This window comes from Phocoena sinus, chromosome 10 (genome assembly GCF_008692025.1).
Source record: "Phocoena sinus isolate mPhoSin1 chromosome 10, mPhoSin1.pri, whole genome shotgun sequence".
NCBI lineage: Eukaryota > Metazoa > Chordata > Mammalia > Artiodactyla > Phocoenidae > Phocoena > Phocoena sinus.
This window is the reverse complement of record NC_045772.1, coordinates 38,189,672-38,207,538: the sequence shown is the minus strand read 5'-3', so window position 1 is coordinate 38,207,538 and position 17,867 is coordinate 38,189,672. Positions and strand designations below refer to the sequence as shown.

General features: G+C 34.3%; 1 protein-coding gene across 2 annotated transcripts in view; it reads right to left on the bottom strand.

The window, feature by feature from the left end:
• The window catches only part of LIN7A (lin-7 homolog A, crumbs cell polarity complex component), a 216,906-nt gene extending 206,921 nt beyond the window's left edge, over positions 1-9,985 (bottom strand). Inside the window, exons 1-3 of one of the 2 annotated variants that reach the window (XM_032645005.1) lie at positions 9,918-9,985; positions 8,991-9,141; positions 7,930-8,047 (exon numbers count right to left, since the gene is read on the bottom strand). The gene's annotated coding sequence lies outside the window, so the exon portion shown is untranslated. The remainder of the gene's footprint in view (positions 1-7,929; positions 8,048-8,990; positions 9,142-9,917) is intronic. The other variant, XM_032645004.1, reaches the window with a different exon arrangement.
• Between the last annotated feature and the right edge of the window lie 7,882 nt (positions 9,986-17,867).

The window sequence follows — 17,867 nt, the reverse complement described above, 5'->3', positions numbered from 1 at the left end:
TTATTATGCTAGAATAAATAACTGATATAACTCATACATGCAAAATTACGTATGTGTGTTATATATTGTGGCATTATTTGTAATTGCTAAAAAAGTAGAGACAATCAAAATGTACATCAATAGAATAATAGTTAAATAAGTAGAGATTCATTCATGAAATAAAACATGATGCTACACAAAAAAAGGATAAGAGTGCTCTTTATGCACTGATATGAAAAGATAATCAATATGTTATTAAGTGGAAAAGCAATGTACAAAATAATGCATAGCGTGCTAACATTTATTTATGCCTATAAAACTTGTCTGCAAAGATACAGAAAAAACTAGTAACCATGGGTACCTATTTTGGGGGACTGAGGTGGGTAGAAACTGAGTGGCTGTAAGTACAGAGGTGGGAGGGAGATTTTCAACTTTATAGTGTTTTAGGTTTACTGAATTTGGAATCCATGTGAATGGATTAGCTGTTCCACAAATTAATTAACTGTTTAAATGCTTAAAGGGAAGAAATAAGTAAAATGTTTAACAAAAATGCATTTTCTTTTTCTAAAACAAAACATAACATTGAATAAGAAAAAGAAAATTGCATTCTGTGTTGTGCATGGACATGTTTTTACAGCAGGCAAATCATAATATATAACTTATTGATACTTGCTTATATAAGTAATAATATATAACTCAATAATAATATATAATCAATAATATATAACTTGTTGTTACTTATATAATAATATTTTTTAAATGTGCATGGGAATGATAAATTCCAAATTTAGGCTAACAGTTACTTCTGGAAAGAGAATGATGTGAATAAGATTGGAGAAAAAGAAGCCAGGTGACTTCAACTATATCTTTCACATTTTAATTTCCAGTTAGGTCATATAGATTGAAAAAGTACAGAGAAGGACAGAAATGTGGAAATACTTGATGTTTTCAGGTAAAGGAATTATTTTAGGAAAATCACTTAAATATATTTTATATTTTGATGACATTAACATTAACTGGGATTCTGTAAAAATTCTCATGAAATTTAAAGATGGCTATATTGTATAGTTATTGGGCCTATTTTGAGAGAGTTCATACAAAGAAACATAAAATTTCATGTATCTATTTTTGATATTAGGAACTATGGAAGTAAAAATGCATCAGTGTGACATACAGGGTGAGAAAGTGAGCACTGAGCATCATATGGGTAATTTTTTCAACAGCCATTCCTTGAACTTATAAATCTACATTTGATTGATTGAACTCAATCAAACAGCCACACCTAATTTATTGAGAAATGTAATTTAGTTGTGTGCACAGGGAAAGAAATGAAATTTAGTGAACACAAAGCACAGTCTCTTCCACAAGGGATGACACTATTAAGCATGTGGGAATGTTGACCTGATGATGCCAGACCTTTCAATTTTTTAAGAGCAGCCAGAAATTTAATTTCCTTTTTTTAATGTGACATCTCCAAGTTTTAAATGTTGGCAACTAAATCATTCTTTTAATGACCTTATATGAGCCAAACAAAATATGTCTACAAACTAGACCTGTAGGTCAACAGTCTGCAAACTTCGACAGTAGTAAAATATCCTACAAATGAACACTGAAAGGGACCAGAGTTCAAGATCTCTTTTCCTGTGGATTGTGGGTACACAGTATTCTAAAACTAAGAAGAGCTGGTGAGAGATGCCACAGAAGCCAAGGGGTAGGACTAGGTTACACCCAGTAAATTAGGATGAGGACTCAAAGGCCACTGGATCCAGCAAATCAAAAGATAGGGCCAGCCACAAATTGTAATAAAGTTATACTCCCTGGCTTCTTGAAACTTGTAATGCAGTTGGAAAAACGCTGCATAGAAACCAAAGCATCCACAATACAATACAGCCCAGACTTTGTGGTATAGACTGAACATCAAAATTAGAGAGTTAATTCATTATTTTGAGATGTGGTTGTTAGAAAAAACTTTGTGACGTAGGGGAGACTTGAAGTACATTTTGAAGAATGTAACAATAGGGCTTCCCTGGTGGCGCAGTGGTTGAGAGTCCGCCTGCCGATGCAGCGGACACGGGTTTGTGCCCCGGTCCGGGAAGATCCCATATGCCGCAGAGTGGCTGGGCCCGTGAGCCATGGCCGCTGAGCCTACGCGTCCGGACCCTGTGCTCCGCAATGGGAAAGGCCACAACAGTGAGAGGCCCGCGTACTGCAAAAAAAAAAAAAAAAAAAATAATGTAACAATAAAGTACCTTGGATATATTCACATAATAAGTTGAAATGTGAGAAAGAAAGAAAAGACAGGAATTCTAAAGAGTTGAATTAACTCACAAGTTCTTCCTTCACTAGCTACCTGAGTTTAGAGGCTTCTAATATCTCCTAATCACTATTTTCACTTTCTTCTCAATTTTTAGCTGGGCACAGAGCTTCCTTGCCTTTAGGTCTGATCATATGTCTAAATATTAGCTAACGGCTATAAGGAAAATAGGGTGTGCAACTTCCAGAAAATGCTTTTAAAGAGGGTCCTTTTAATCCCTCTCTTCTTGCTGTTTAAAATGAGTACCTATATGCTGAGACTCCAACAGCTATCAGGGACCTTGAGGTGGCCTTGGGAATGGAAGTCCTTTATAGCATAGTAGCAAGACAGGAGCCTGGGATGGAAACCTTTGGGCTCCCTGGATATGTAAGAGAAATAAACTTGTCTCATTTATGCCATAGGTATTCTGTTTGTTTACTATGGTTTTCTCTTAATTTTTTGCTTTAAAAAAATACTCAAACTTGAACATATTATTTTACCTCCCTGAGCTGGAATTTCCTTAAAAGGAGGGAGGTAAATTTGTTAAGATAGTCCCATTGATGTCTTCATATTTCAACATTCTGTATGATTCAACAGGAAAGTTTTAAAAAATCTCTTAAACAATTGTGCCCTGTCAGTTTGCATCAACACATCTTATATAAAAAGCGAAAATTTCAGTCAATTACTCAGGTATTTTCTAATGTATACAAGTTTCTCTTTGAGAAAACACATGATGACATACATCACACCTAAAATGGAATACAATATACAGGTATCCCCCTCTTTTCGAAAGTTTGCTTTGTATCACTTCACTTTTACAAAAGACCCTCATTAGTATCTATTTTTGCTAACTGAAAGAAATCTTAAGAGGATTTTTCCTTTCAGGAAAAACGGGACAATAGTACTCAGTATCTGTTTTGCAGGGAGCCGTTTACAGAGGCAGTGCTCACCCCCCAGCAGCGAGAGGGCACCTCCAAGCCCTTTTCCCGGGAACTACACTCGGCACCTTAGCATCAGGCCACGAAAGCTTTAAACTGTCTGTGAGCATCTGTGCTTTATCTCAACTTATTTTTGCGTGTCCTTAGCAAGATGTGCCATCAGGTAGTTGCTTCTTCACTTTACTCCATTTCTGCTTCCCAGAGTTTTCACAGGAACACTCAACTTTCAGATAGCGGAGAAAACTTTTATTCCAATAGAAGTTGGAATAAAAAAAATTCCAAATTTGCTGATCCACTAATGGATGAGCAAACAAAAAATTGCATCATTAATGATATTGTTGAAATTTTTATAACTGATCCCTTAAAACTGATGATTAATATTACCTTCCTCCTGGTCAACTTTCCCCAAAGCATATTTGTTTGAATAAAAATCTTGATAAGAAATCAACAAACTACATATGCTAGGGTGAAATAACTGTTTATACTACTTTAATCCATGTTTCCTTTTGAGAGATTCACCAGACACATTAGGAGAAGTCGTGAGCCATCTCAAACAAGCAGATAAACAAAAACACTTATTTCTGGTTAATCAGTTACGTCTACAATATATTGGACCATAACAGTATTTTTCTTCAGAAGAGTGGTTGGGAAACAGTTCTAGATGGTATAGTTTTCCAAAATTCTTTCTTTATATCCTGCTGCTCTCCATATTTAGGAAAGTAAACAAAGCCCTGAAGTAACAGATAAGTTAAAATTCCATTTGCTATTTCACAGCACACCCCACAAGAAAGCTGTTTGTAAACCACAGCTTGAGATTCTCAGAGGAAAAGAAGAATGATCAGTGAGCTCAGTTTAGACATTGCATATTTAATTTTGCCTTTTGGGCTCTGCCTCTTGTAGCAAAGCTCAGCTTTGAATCAGAAGTACCATTATTGTACTGTGAGCTTTAAAAAGATAATTGATATTCACCCTGGATTTAATGTCCTTGGAGAGAGATTTCAAGAACAGAATTTTAGTGGTTGATTCTACACTTTTCCTTGTCTGTAAACCTTACAGTTTACATAGGCAATAAATATTTTTTGAAATCAGTAAAAATGGAAGCAAGAGACTAACAAGTGAGAGACGTACAATACAAAAATAAGCAGTTAGTACTTGGAAACGCCTCCTTTTTGGTATAGCGTAATATTTTTTGTTGTTCTTTTGAATATTTTGTTTAGCAAGAGAACAGAAATCTTCTACAGGGACTAGGAGATGCCATCTGGTGATTTTATACAATATCACTACTAAAAAAAGCTCTATTTTCCCCAAAAACTCATTCTTTTGAGATTTCATTGATAGTACCCAGAAAAACAGATTTTTCTTCAATTTCTTTTTAGCATTCAAGAAAATAAGCTAAAAGCTATTTTCATGATTTAAAACACCTATATGATATATAATACAAATTAAGGAATGGAAAGAAAAACTGATATAGATCAAGAATCATAAATTCATAAAACTTCAGAGAATCCAAAATATTTTGAGAAGTATAATAAAAAATTATCTTAATATATTTCCCCTGGAAATCATAGCTATCAAAAGGCTACAAAAGGCCATGTTACAAACATGTGGATTTTTAATCCATAGAACAGATGGCAGATTTTCATTTTATTCAATTGCTTTACTAAAGGGATGAATCAAACATCTAGTAGAATTTTTATTTTTACTTCATTTGCACTTATAATTCTAATTACATATAATGGAGTGCTAAGAACAGTTAACAGAATGCTGTTATAGAAACATAATAACAATGTAGGATTATTAATTCAAAACTGCCATTTCTGGGAAAAGCCTAGAAAGCAGTAGACGGCAAGTAAAATATGAAACATTTGCTCAGAAACAATTGTCAGTTTTACGTGTCAAAATATATGGATGGTCATGCATAGCTGTTTGTGTTAATGATTAGTACTGATGTATGTTGTTAGATTAAAACAATGGATGCATTATACAGGCAAGAAAGAACATCTATAGAAGATGAGAGAGGAGACTGCCAATTTTGGGTTTTAGCCAAATTCAATTTCACTGGGTTGTTAATAACTTGATTGGAGGTGACTGTGTTTATTTTGGGAACCTGCGCTTTTACATGATCACAAAATGCGATAACGCATATGTAGCTCAGACTGAAAAATACACCACACGATAGACCTGAGGATTGTATTTTCAATTTTGATTTAAATGTTTACTTGTCCACAGCAGTATTTTATGAAGTCCCTGAACTTATGAACCCATGCCAGTCTACATGGCTGGTTTAACATGTGCAATGCTTGATTGTTTTTCTGAATGACCACTAATATTATTTTGTGTACATAATTCACAATATTCTATTTTGAAATCCAGCATAATATTTCATTTCAATCTACTGATTTAGTCCTCTAGGAAGGCCAGAAACTATTAAATTTTCAAAGCTTCTCAGTGCTATTCCTGTATCTAATAGAAATAGCCAATTGAAAATAACCACTGTGGTTTCTCCAGGAACCTGGCTGTGCCTTGTTTCACAATGTCTATTTTCTGAGACACAATGTAACCAAAATTAATCTCAAGCTTATTAAATTGCTGTACCAGCCTTTAGAGGTGACTATTTTTATAAGAATAAATTCTAAAAGTTTCTAAAGAAACCGTGAGACACTGCCTGTTATTATTGGCATACACCTGCTGCTGTTATGAATTACATTGCTTCAATAAATGAATTTCAGATAGCAAATTGTTTCTTTAAGTATCAAGAATAACCTTTTTAATAATATGTATTTCAAGTTATAATCCTACTAACATGAAAATAAAATAAATTTTTTACTAAAATAAACACACTTACCTGCTTGCTTACATAAACAGAAAGTATCAAGCTCTTCTTTTAACAATTTAGAGTCATTTTTACAATCATCAGTTTTATGCTTGGCTTTAGTACGGTTGCTTCTCTATTTCCTTTCTTACTGTTATTTAGTTATTAAATAACAGTTTAGTTTGTCAGTGTAATGCTGAGCACATGAGAAGTTTAAAAAAAAATTTGTGGAATGCATGCACAAATTCTCAAATGAAGCTTCCAGTTCTCTTCCTAATTTGATGTGGACAGAGAAGTAAAACACCCAAGTATTAAAAATGTGCATTCATTATATCTAATGTTGAATCAAGGGTCTAGCCAGTACACAAGATGCATGAATCTTAGAATACTAGGTATTTCAGTGGGTCAGAACTTTTTCCATTTACTATCAGGTTCTCAGATTTGTTACAGATGTTGAATTTACCAAAAGATTGACCACTGAATAAGTCAGATGTTATTATCAATGAGAAAATGACACATGGAAATAATATATTGTGTTCATACATTCATTCATAATATATTGTGTTCATACATTCATTCATAATATATTGTTCATACATTAACAAATATATGCCTTGCCTTGAATGGTTTTTATCTTTAGTTATTGGTTTAGATATAGAGGAAAAGTCACACATCAACTTTAGAATTTGCTTCTTTCCACGTGTGAGGCCAAAATCAATTCTGCATAACGGTACCCTGAGAGGATAATGTGGTATAAATTGAAAACTGCAAGATTAGTGAGCATCCCTTGGGAACTCTCTGGGTTTCTTTATATATTGCCAAACTATTCTCTGTGTTTTTATTCTTACTAATATCTCCTAGGCTGAATATATTGATACTTTGTCTCTATTATATCTACATTATAGAGGACTTGGATGTATTTCTAAAACTCATTTGTTTTCATATAGTTGAAGTCTATTCCCAGACCCTAGAGATGTTAACTTGATTACATCAGTGATAAATTAGAGAATGGTGACCAAAAACAAGCAAAAAAAAGCAATGTTGTTAGATAATTATTTTTAGAAAATATTTGTCTACTGAAAATACTCTTTTCATCTAGATTGTTGAATTCCCTATAAAAATATAATTTAATTTGGAGAATTATATTTCTATATATGTGCTTTTTCTTCTCTTCTAGTTTTGGTACATTTATTCTTTAATAAAGTTTTAAAGAATTGATTGATACTAAAGTACTAAAAGTTGTTCTGAATTTTAACCTACAATGCTTATTATAATAATCTTAATTTTCATCATGATTTTTCCTGAAATTTCTAAATAAAATGTCAGATTACTTAGAAATGGTCAAATCTGTTTTGACTTTTTAAAATACATCTCAGTGAAATTCGTTCTATGAACAGTAGTATAGACATTCTGTGGAGACTGATGTAATCTCCAGTTCACAAGCTACCGTGGATTTAGATGGCACCTGTCTAAAAGTTGGAAAGCATACTGATTAGAGAACCTGAAGTTGGGGTCTGCAGCTCCCCTGGATCTGAGGATGTATTCTGTGGTTTTCACAATCATTTCACTGTATAATTTTAAAAATTTATGCTTCATTCTGTGTATGTGAGCTGAGTAGCAATGTTCTTATTGTCTTAGGCTCAACAACTAAAAACCCAAGGCTGAGAAAAAAGCAGCAATTCTCTGCATTTAAAAGAATGTTGAAAATAATTGAGGCTATTATCTCCCTGATGGCTGGTTCCCATTCCCGATTATTGCCCTAGTCCCTATCCCAACCTCAAGTCCATTTAAGCAGAACCCCAGGAAATACGGAGAACCAAAATTTATTCAAGTTGTGACTTATTTACCCAAGGAGGAAACTATGGATTTTTACTTCCTTGCCTGAAGAGTGAAGAAATGGTGCTTACCAAATCCAAGAGAGAAGACCTCAAGGAGTGCCACCACCAGAAATTAGAAGTCAACACTGGTATCTCACTCCCCAGGTGAACGTTTTCTTATGCAGCATACTTGTTGATTTATGCCTGTCTGTTCAGAGGTAAGAGAACTAGTTTATGGATATAAATTAAATGTGATTTATTAAAAATTTCCTATAATTGTACGTTTAATATGTATTTTTTTTCTGGACCCAGTTGTTTCAATATGATCTGTAGTTCATCAAAACACAATAACTAAAATTTTATTACAAGTATATAATAATTTCTTAGAAATGAATTCTTAATGAGATTAAGATAGCATCCTCTTAAGACAAGATTAATTCATACAATTTTATAAGCTATAAAACAAAATTATAAATCAATGGGTTATTTCTCATTACGTATTTTTTAACAATGCAGTGTAATATGTAGCTCAGATCATAGATCATTTATTTACCTAGAAATATTTCCTTGTTAAATGTGTGTACCTACATGTATTAAACTCTGATGCTTGGTCATTCAAATAGTTAAATTAAAGCATTGTACAAAATCAGAAAGAACTCTATTATTTTACTAGCTATTGTGATCACATTTTTCTTGTATCTAAATAAAGAGAAACTTATCTATTGCCAAAACTAACCAGTCTGGCTAGATTTACTTTTACTTTTTATTAATAAAAGGTAGAAAATAGTCATTTCATAAGATGAAATAAGAGGAGGATTAAATAATTAAATATTTCACAATATGACTTGATAAAATAGGTTTTAACTACTTTGTTGAATAATACATACCAAATCTGAAAGAAAGCATAAAAAATTTGCCTGTGGGTTTTATCCAGTGTATCTTGAAGATCTCAGTAATCTCAAAAAATATTCAAAAAATATTCCAATTACGTTAAAAGGATCTACTTCACTAACCTATACTGCTTCAACTCTTCAAAGTTTTTCTTTTTAGCTAATGACAGGTCCCAAGGATGAATCTTGAGAATAGCTTAAAAGAACTACTTATAATTAAATACATGAAAAAAGCTATTTTCGATATTTAACATTTCTTACCTACGTGTTATTTGCTTTGCTCTTATGGAGCTCCCTGAAAATTGATACATTCTTTGACAATGTGAAAAGCTGGAAGAGGTGAGATCTTTAAATAACAATTATCAATATCAATCCATTTTAAATGCCAGTTTTTCACTTTTAACAGAAATATCTGTAAGACAGAAAAAGACCCAAGTCCTGAGGTGGTTTATATTTCCTTGGTTATCCATTGACACTGATTTGTTTTGTTAAGCCAATATTTTGAAGTCACTTTGTTTGACGTCCAGAGAGATTTTTGAGATGTGTGCCTTTCTTTTGCGAAGCAGGATAGAAGAGATAGGGAGAGGAAGGTAGAAGGGAGGAAGCTGCTTTGAAGTCCCTTCTACAGATTTATTCTCAGCTAGATCCCTCTCAGGAAAGGACACATCCTTGCTCCATTACTCCTTTTAAATTCTTGGTGTTATATTGCTTTGCATACCTAGGTTTAGAAAGTGCTCCAAAGAGTATTGTAAAGGCAGTAATTAAAAAAAAACTAAAACTCTCTATTTGTACCTAACCAAGTCCATACTCTTCAATAACTGAAAAACTAGATGGACAGATAGACAGATTTGCATGTACGTATACACATGTTTTAGATCATCTGATAGATTCTTTTATCATCATGCAACTGTGTTGTACTTGCTATGTAAATTTGTGTTTATGGTTTTATTAGACCAAGATATTACATAATGAAGCTTATGTGTGCTGAGTAGTAACTTTAAATGTGTTTAATATTTAATTATAGTATTTCTCAATCTAGGGTCCATAGACCCTTAGGGATCCACAGATACATTCTCAACAGTCTGCATGATCTCAGGTTTGAGAAATTCTGGTTAATGGACTTAGTCATTAAGAGCTCAGGCCATAGAGCCAATCTCATCTGGTTCAAATTGCAGCACCCTCACTTACCAGCTGTGGATCCTTGGGGACGTTACCTTCCTTCTCTGAATCTCAGTTTTCTCACCTATAAAATGACAGATATAATGCAACGTAAAATGCTCACTTCCTCTTAGGTTGAATTAATTAAGAGAAACATTTCATCCATCCATAAAATCAGTAAGTTAAAAATGTTATTTCAGAATAACAAAGACTCATTATTCTGATGTTTGGATTCTGGATATAATTAAGTGAAAATAGTGTACCCTACTTCAGAAATACTTGTACTACTTTTGTTAGCCATCATGATCAAACTTTCTCTGTGCATTTAAAGAATGAGAAACTTTATATTGCTAAAAATTAATCAATCTGGTAGCTAGCATACAATTTTGGTTTACTAATAGAAAATATATTCATCTTATAAGTTCAAATAACTTGAGGATTAACTCTAATTGGAATGAGCATTTCATTATATGATTTGATGAGTTTGAACTACCAATATAGCTTTTCATTAAATCAGACTCCCTAGAATCCCAAATTGTTCTTTTTCCACTGATAGGAAATTGTGTAATAGAAATATCTTAGCAGAAAATATGGACCTTGTGGGAGGGGAAAATATCAGTAATCATTAACAAAATCATTTCAGTGTTTTATGGGAGAAAGAGAGAATATTTTGGCCCTATGGCAAGCACTGTATACTTCTAATTTAGACCCATATTTCTTATTGTAGGAATGCTGGAAACAACTGATAGATTTTCTAGCAATATCCAGATCAAAGCCACCTTTATTTAGACCAATGGGTACATAATTAATGATACTTTAATATACAGCAGGGTTGAGGATGCTGAGAGGAAAGCATGAGACAAGGTTGGGGTTTTCCTCATACCCTCTGTATTATTCATGTTAGACTATCTACTGTAACAGACTGTCCCTAAATCTCAACGGCTTAACACAATAGAGTTTATTTTTCACTCACATTCCATCTCACCTAGGAAGTGACAGGGACATAGACTGTTCTTTATGATTTGTCAGGGACATAGATTCCTGTCAGGTAGCTCCACCATTTTCTAAGGTCTTGGAGTCTTCCACAGGGTTTTCTGCAGCCAGGCAGCAGAGAGGTAGGAAAAAGTACCTGGAGTATCTCATCCAAGGGTTTGGGGCCCAGCTCAGACATTATACATCATTCAAAAACAAGACGAGAACATAGGTATTAGTCCCAACTGGCTGGGGTCTGGTAATCCTCTATAGAAATTCAGGATACTTGGTTTAAGTTCACAGATTCTTTTTTATTTTTCTTTTTAAAATTTTATTTATTATTTATTTTTGGCTGTGTTGGGTCTTCGTTTCTGTGCGAGGGCTTTCTCTAGTTGCGGCAAGCAGGGGCCACTCTTCATCGCGATGCGCGGGCCCCTCACTATCGCGGCCTCTCTTGTTGCGGAGCACAGGCTCCAGACACGCAGGCTCAGTAGTTGTGGCTCACGGGCCTAGTTGCTCCGCGGCATGTGGGATCTTCGCAGACCAGTGTTCGAACCCGTGTCCCCTGCATTTGCAGGCAGATTCTCAACCACTGCGCCACCAGGGAAACCCAAAGTTCACAGATTCTTGCTGATATTGTAATGATATTATTTTTTACAGATGTTTCTGTTATATTCATACACTATTTTTATTTAATCATAAGTGACATTAATTCATTCATTTCTAACTCTGTGAGACTCTGAACAATCTTGTGTACATACGGACTTAATTCTATTGTAAAGAAATTGCGTCAGTGATAACAAGATCAATTAAGTAATTGCCAGCAGCTTACATATTAATGACTTAAAATCTAATTTCCTAAAAAAAAATCCACAAAGATTAAGTACAATTTTCCATAACACCCAAGTAAACAAGCATCAAAAGCTCAAGGTTAATAATAAAAATAACAATCATAAAACTAAAATCTCATAGATCTTCTTGCAAATAAATTACTACATTTATGGGTGATAAGATATAAATCTTACGATAGCAAGATCTAACAAGAAAGGAGCATCACCCAAACCTTGCTAATGTTATATTTTAGTGTCTTGATAGGTGACTGACTTATAAATATTCTCCAAACTTCTATTCTACTATTTACTTGATGTTAAAGCCTGGCCAATTGCTTTGTATTTTCAAAATACTCATATCAGGAACTTTAAGTTTCTTATTCTCTCAATATTCTAGTTACTCAAGCTTGGGGGTGTCATTTATAATTTATTTTAATTAATGTGCATTAAAGGTATTTGAGATTTAGATATTTTTAAATTACCACTCCTAATAATACGTTTACTCTGAGAAAAATTGTGCAAATGCTGCTGATCAAAATGCTGATATTTGTTAATCAGCAGATCTAGGATACCTGGGCTGGATTTCCAGCTCTCAGCTTTTGCATCATGAATAAATCATGACCACATGACCCAAGAAGAAAAGTACATGCTTTACCCAAGATTCAAATACTAGTTAGACCACAATACTTTTACCCACATATTTTGAAGTTTTAAAAAAGTACAATTATTATATCATGTCTATAAAACTGTGGAACATCAAAGTTTATACTGGCATCAAAGGTGACCATATTTGTTTCACTGTAAATATCAATACAAGTGAGTCTACACAGTAATCTATCTTTTTCTACAACTCCATAAAAATATTTTTGTGTTTACACTTTACTCTCTAACTCAAAATCTTACTATATCTAATTTGATTCTATTCCAAGCTCTTCTACATACTATCAGTTTAGTCTTCAGCAAGGCATTAATTTTTCTGAGGCTTAAATTCAATGGGCATTTAGGTTGCTTCCACGACCTGGCTACTGTAAATAGTGCCACAATGAACATTGAGGTGCATGTGTCCTTTTGAATTATGGTTTTCTCTGGGTATATGCCCAGTGGCGGGATTGCTGGGTCATATGGTAATTCTATTTTTAAGGAACCTCCATACTGTTCTCCATAGTGGCTATATCATTCCCACCAACAGTGCAAGAGGGTTCCTTTTTCTCCACACCCTCTCCAGCATTTGTTGTTTGTAGATTTTCTGATGAGGCCCATTCTACCTGGTGTGAGGTGATACCACATTGTAGTTTTGATTTGCATTTCTCTAATAATTAGTGATGTTGAGCAGCTTTTCATGTGCCTCTTGACCATCTGTATGTCTTCTTTGGGGAAATGTCTATTTAGGTCTTCTGCTCATTTTTTGATTGGGTTCTTTGATTTTTTGTTATTGAGCTGCATGAGCTGTTTATGTATTTTGGAGATTAATCCTTTGTCTGTTGATTCATTTGCAAATATTTTCTCCCATTCTGAGGGTTGTCTTTTCGTCTCGTTTATAGTTTCCTTTGCTGTGCAAAAGCTTTGAAGTTTCATTAGGTCCCATTTGTATATTTTTGTTGTTATTTCCATTACTCTAAGAGGTGGGTCAAAAAAGATCTTGCTGTGATTTATGTCAAAGAGTGTTCTTCCTATGTTTTCCTCTAAGAGTTTTATACAGTCTGGCCTTACATTTAGGTCTTTAATGCATTTTGAGTTTATTTTTGTGTATGGTATTAAGGAGTGTTCTAATTTCATTCTTTTACATGTAGCTGTCCAGTTTTCCCAGCACCACTTATTGAAGAGACTGCCTTTTCCCCATTGTATATCCTTGCTTTCTTTGTCATAGATTAGTTGACGATAGGTGCATGGGTTTATCTCTGGGCTTTCTATCCTGTTCCATTGATCAATATTTCTGTTTTTGTGCCAGTACCATATTGTCTTAATTACTGTAGCTTTGTAGTATAGTCTGAAGTCAGTGAGTCTGATTCCTCCAGCTCTGCTTTTTTCCCTCAAGATTGTTTTGGTTATTCGAGGTCTTTTTTGTCTCCATACAAATTTTAATATTTTTTGTTCTAGTTCTGTAAAAAAAATGCCATTGGTAATTTCATAGGGATTGCATTAAATCTGTAGATTGCTTTGAGTAGTATAGTCATTTTCACAATATTGATTCTTCCAATCCAATAACATAGTATATCTCTCCATCTGTTTGTGTCAGCTTTGATTTCTTTCATCTGTGTCTTACAGTTTTCTGAGTACAGGTCTTTTACCTCCTTAGGTAGGTTTATTCCTAGGTATTTTATTCTTCTGGTTGCAATGGTGAATGGGATCGTTTCCTTAATTTCTCTCTCTGATCTTTTGTTGTTAGTGTATAGGAATGCAAGAGATTTCTGCGTGTTAATTTCATATCCTGCAACTTTATCAAAATCATTGATTAGTTCTAGTAGTTTTCTGTTGGCATGTTTAGGATTATCTATGTATAATATCATGTCATCTGCAAACAGTGACAGTTTTACTTCTTCTATTCCAATTTGGATTCCTTTTATTTCCTTTTCTTCTCTGATTGCCGTGGCTAGGACTTCCAAAACTATGTTGAATAACAATGGTGAGATGGACATCCTTGTCTTGTTCCTGATCTTAGAGGAAATGCATTCAGTTTTTCACCATTGAGAATGATTTTTGCTGTGGGCTTGTCATATATGGCCTTTACTATGTTGAGGTAGGTTCCCTCTATGCCCACTTTCTGAAGAGTTTTTATCATAAATGGGTGTTGAATTGTCAAAAGCTTTTTCTGCATCTATTGAGATGATCATATGGTTTTTATTCTTCAGTTTGTTAATATGGTGTATCACATTGATTGAATTGTGTATATTGAGGAATCCTTGCACCCCTGAGATAAATCCAACTTGATCATCGTGCATGATCCTTTTAATGTATTGTTGGATTCTGTTTGCTAATATTTTGTTGAGGATTTCTGCATCATATTCACCAATGATACTGGTCTGCAATTTTCTTTTTTTGTAGTATCTTTGGTTTTGGTATCAGGGTGATGGTGGCCTCGTAGAATGAGTTTGGGAGTGTTCCTTCCTCCGCAATTTTTTGGAAGAGTTTGAGGATGGGTGTTAGCTCTTCTCTAAACGTTTGATAAAATTCACCTGTGAAGCTCGGTGCTTTGTGACAGCCTGGAAGGGTGGGATGGGGAGAGTGGGAGGGAGGGAGACGCAAGAGGGAAGACATATGGGAACATATGTATATGTATAGCTGATTCACTTTGTTATAAAGCAGAAACTAACACACCATTGTAAAGCAATTATACCCCAATAAAGATGTTTAAAAAAAAAAAAAAATTCACCTGTGAAGCCATCTGGACCAGGACTTTTGTTTGTTGGAAGACTTTTAACCACAGTTTCAATTTCATTATTTGTGATTGGTCTGTTCATATGTTCTATTTCTTCCTGTTTCAGTCTTGGAAGGTTATACCTTCCAAGCATTTGTCCATTTCTTCCAGGCTACATTTTAATGGCATAGAGTTGCTTGTAGTAGTCTCTTAGGATGCTTTGTATTCCTGTGGTGTCTGTTGTAACTTCTCTTTTTCATTTCTAATTTTATTGATTTGAGTCCTCTCCCTCTTTTTCTTGATGAGTCTGAGTAAAGGTTTACCAATTTTGTTTATCTTCTCAAAGAACCAGCTTTTAGTTTTATTGATCTTTGCTATTACTTTGCTTGCTTCTATTTCATTTATTTCTGCTATGATCTTTATGATTTCTTTTCTTCTACTAACTTTGGTTTTGTTTGTTATTCTTTCTCTAGTTCCATTAGGTGTAAGGTTAGATTGTGTATGTGAGATTTTTCTTGTTTCTTGAGGTAGGATTGTATTGCTATGAGCTTCTCTCTTACAACTGCTTTTTCTGCGTCCCATAAGTTTTGGATCATCGTGTTTTCATTGTCATTCGTCTCTAGGTATTTTCTGATTTCCTCTTTGATTTCTTCAGTGATCTCTTGGTTATTTAGTAATGTATTGTTTAACCTTCATGCATTTGTACTTTTTACATTTTTTTCCCTGTAATTGATTTCTAATCTCTTAGCACTGTGGTCGCAAAAGATGCTTGATATGATTTCAATTTTCTTAAATTTACCAAGGCTTGATTTGTGACCCAAGATGTGATCTATCCTGGAGAATGTTCCATGTTCACTTGAGAAGAGAGTGTAATCTGCTGTTTTTTTGGATGGAATGTCCTACAAATATCAATTAAATCTATCTGGTCTATTGTGTCATTTAAAACTTGTCCTTCCTTATTACTTTTCTGTCTGGATGACCTGTCCATTGTTGTAATTGAATTGTTAAAGTTCCCCACTATTACTGTGTAACTGTAGATTTCCTCTTTTATAGATGTTAGCATTTGCCTTATGTATTGATGTGCTCCTATGCTGGGTGCATATATATTTGTAATTGTTATATCTTCTGCTTGGATTGATCCCTTGATCATTATGTAGTGTCCTTCCTTGTCCCTTGTAACATTCTTTATTATAATGTCTATTTTATCTGATATGAGTATTGCTAGTCCAGCTTTCTGTTGATTTCCTTTTGCATGGAATATCTTTTTCAATCCCCTCACTTTCACTCTGTATGCATCCCTAGGTCTGAAGTGGGTCTCTTGTAGACAGCATATAGATGGGTCTTGTTTTTGTATCCATTCAGTGAGCCTGTGTCTTTTGGTTGGAGCATTTAATTCATTCACATTTAAGGTAATTATCGATATGTATGCTCCTATTACCATTTTCTTAATTGTTTTGGGTTTGTTTTTGTAGGTATTTTCTTCTCTTGTGTTTCCTACTTAGAGAAGTTCCTTTAGCATTTGCTATAAAGCTGGTTTGGTGGTGCTGAATTCTCTCAGCTTTTATTTTTTTTTTAACATGTTTATTGGAGTATAACTGCTTTACAATGGTGTGACAGTTTCTGCTGTATAACAAAGTGAATCACCTATGTATATATACATACATCTCCATATCTCCTCCCTCTTGTGTCTCCCTCCCTCCCACCCTCCCTATCCCACCCCTCTAGGTGGACACAAAGCACCGAGCTGATCTCCCTGTATTATGTGGCTGTTTCCCACTAGCTATTTTTTTGTAGTGTATATATTTCTATGGCACTCTCTCACTTCATCTCAGTTTACCCTTCCACATTCCCATGTCCTTAAGTCCATTCTCTATGTCTGTGTCTTTATTCCTTTCCTGACCCCAGGTTCTTAAGAACTTTTTCTTTTTTTGATTCCATATATACGTGTTAGCATGCGGTATTTGTTTTTCTCTTTCTGACTTATTTCATTATGTATGACAGTCTGTAGGTCCATTCGCCTCACTACAAATAACTCAATTTCGTTTCTTTTTAGGGATGAGTAATATTACATTGTATATATGTGCCACATCTTTTTTTTTTAATATAGAAATTGTTTTTTAAACATCTTTATTGGAGTATAATTGCTTTACAATTGTGTTAGTTTCTGCTTTATAACAAAGTGAATCAGCTATACATATACATATATCCCCATATCTCCTCCCTCTTGTATCTCCTTGCCACCTTCCCTATCCCACCCCTCTAGGTGGTCACAAAGCACCGAGCTGATCTCCCTGTACTATGCGGCTGCTTGCCACTAGCTATCTATTTTACATTTGGTAGTGTATATATGTCCATGCCATTCTCTCAGTTCGTCCCAGCTTACCCCTCCCCCTCCCTGTGTCCTCAAGTTTATTCTCTATGTCTGTGTTTTTATTCCTGTCCTGCCCATAGGTCCTTCAGAATCATTTAATTTAATTAATTATTTTTAGATTCCATATATATGTGTTAGAATACAGTATTTCTTTTTCTCTTTCCGACTTACTTCATTCTGTATGAGAGACTCTAGGTCCACCCACCTCACTACAAATAACTCAATTTCTTTTCTTTTTATGTCTGAGTAATATTCCATTGTATGTATGTGCCACATCTTTATCCATTCATCTGCCGATGGACATTTAGGTTGCTTCCACATCCTGGCTATTGTAAACAGAGACACAATGAACATTGTGATACATGACTCTTTTTGAATTATGGTTTTCTCAGGGTATATGCCCAGGAGTGGGATTGTTGGGTCGTATGGCAGTTCTATTTTTGTTTTTTAAG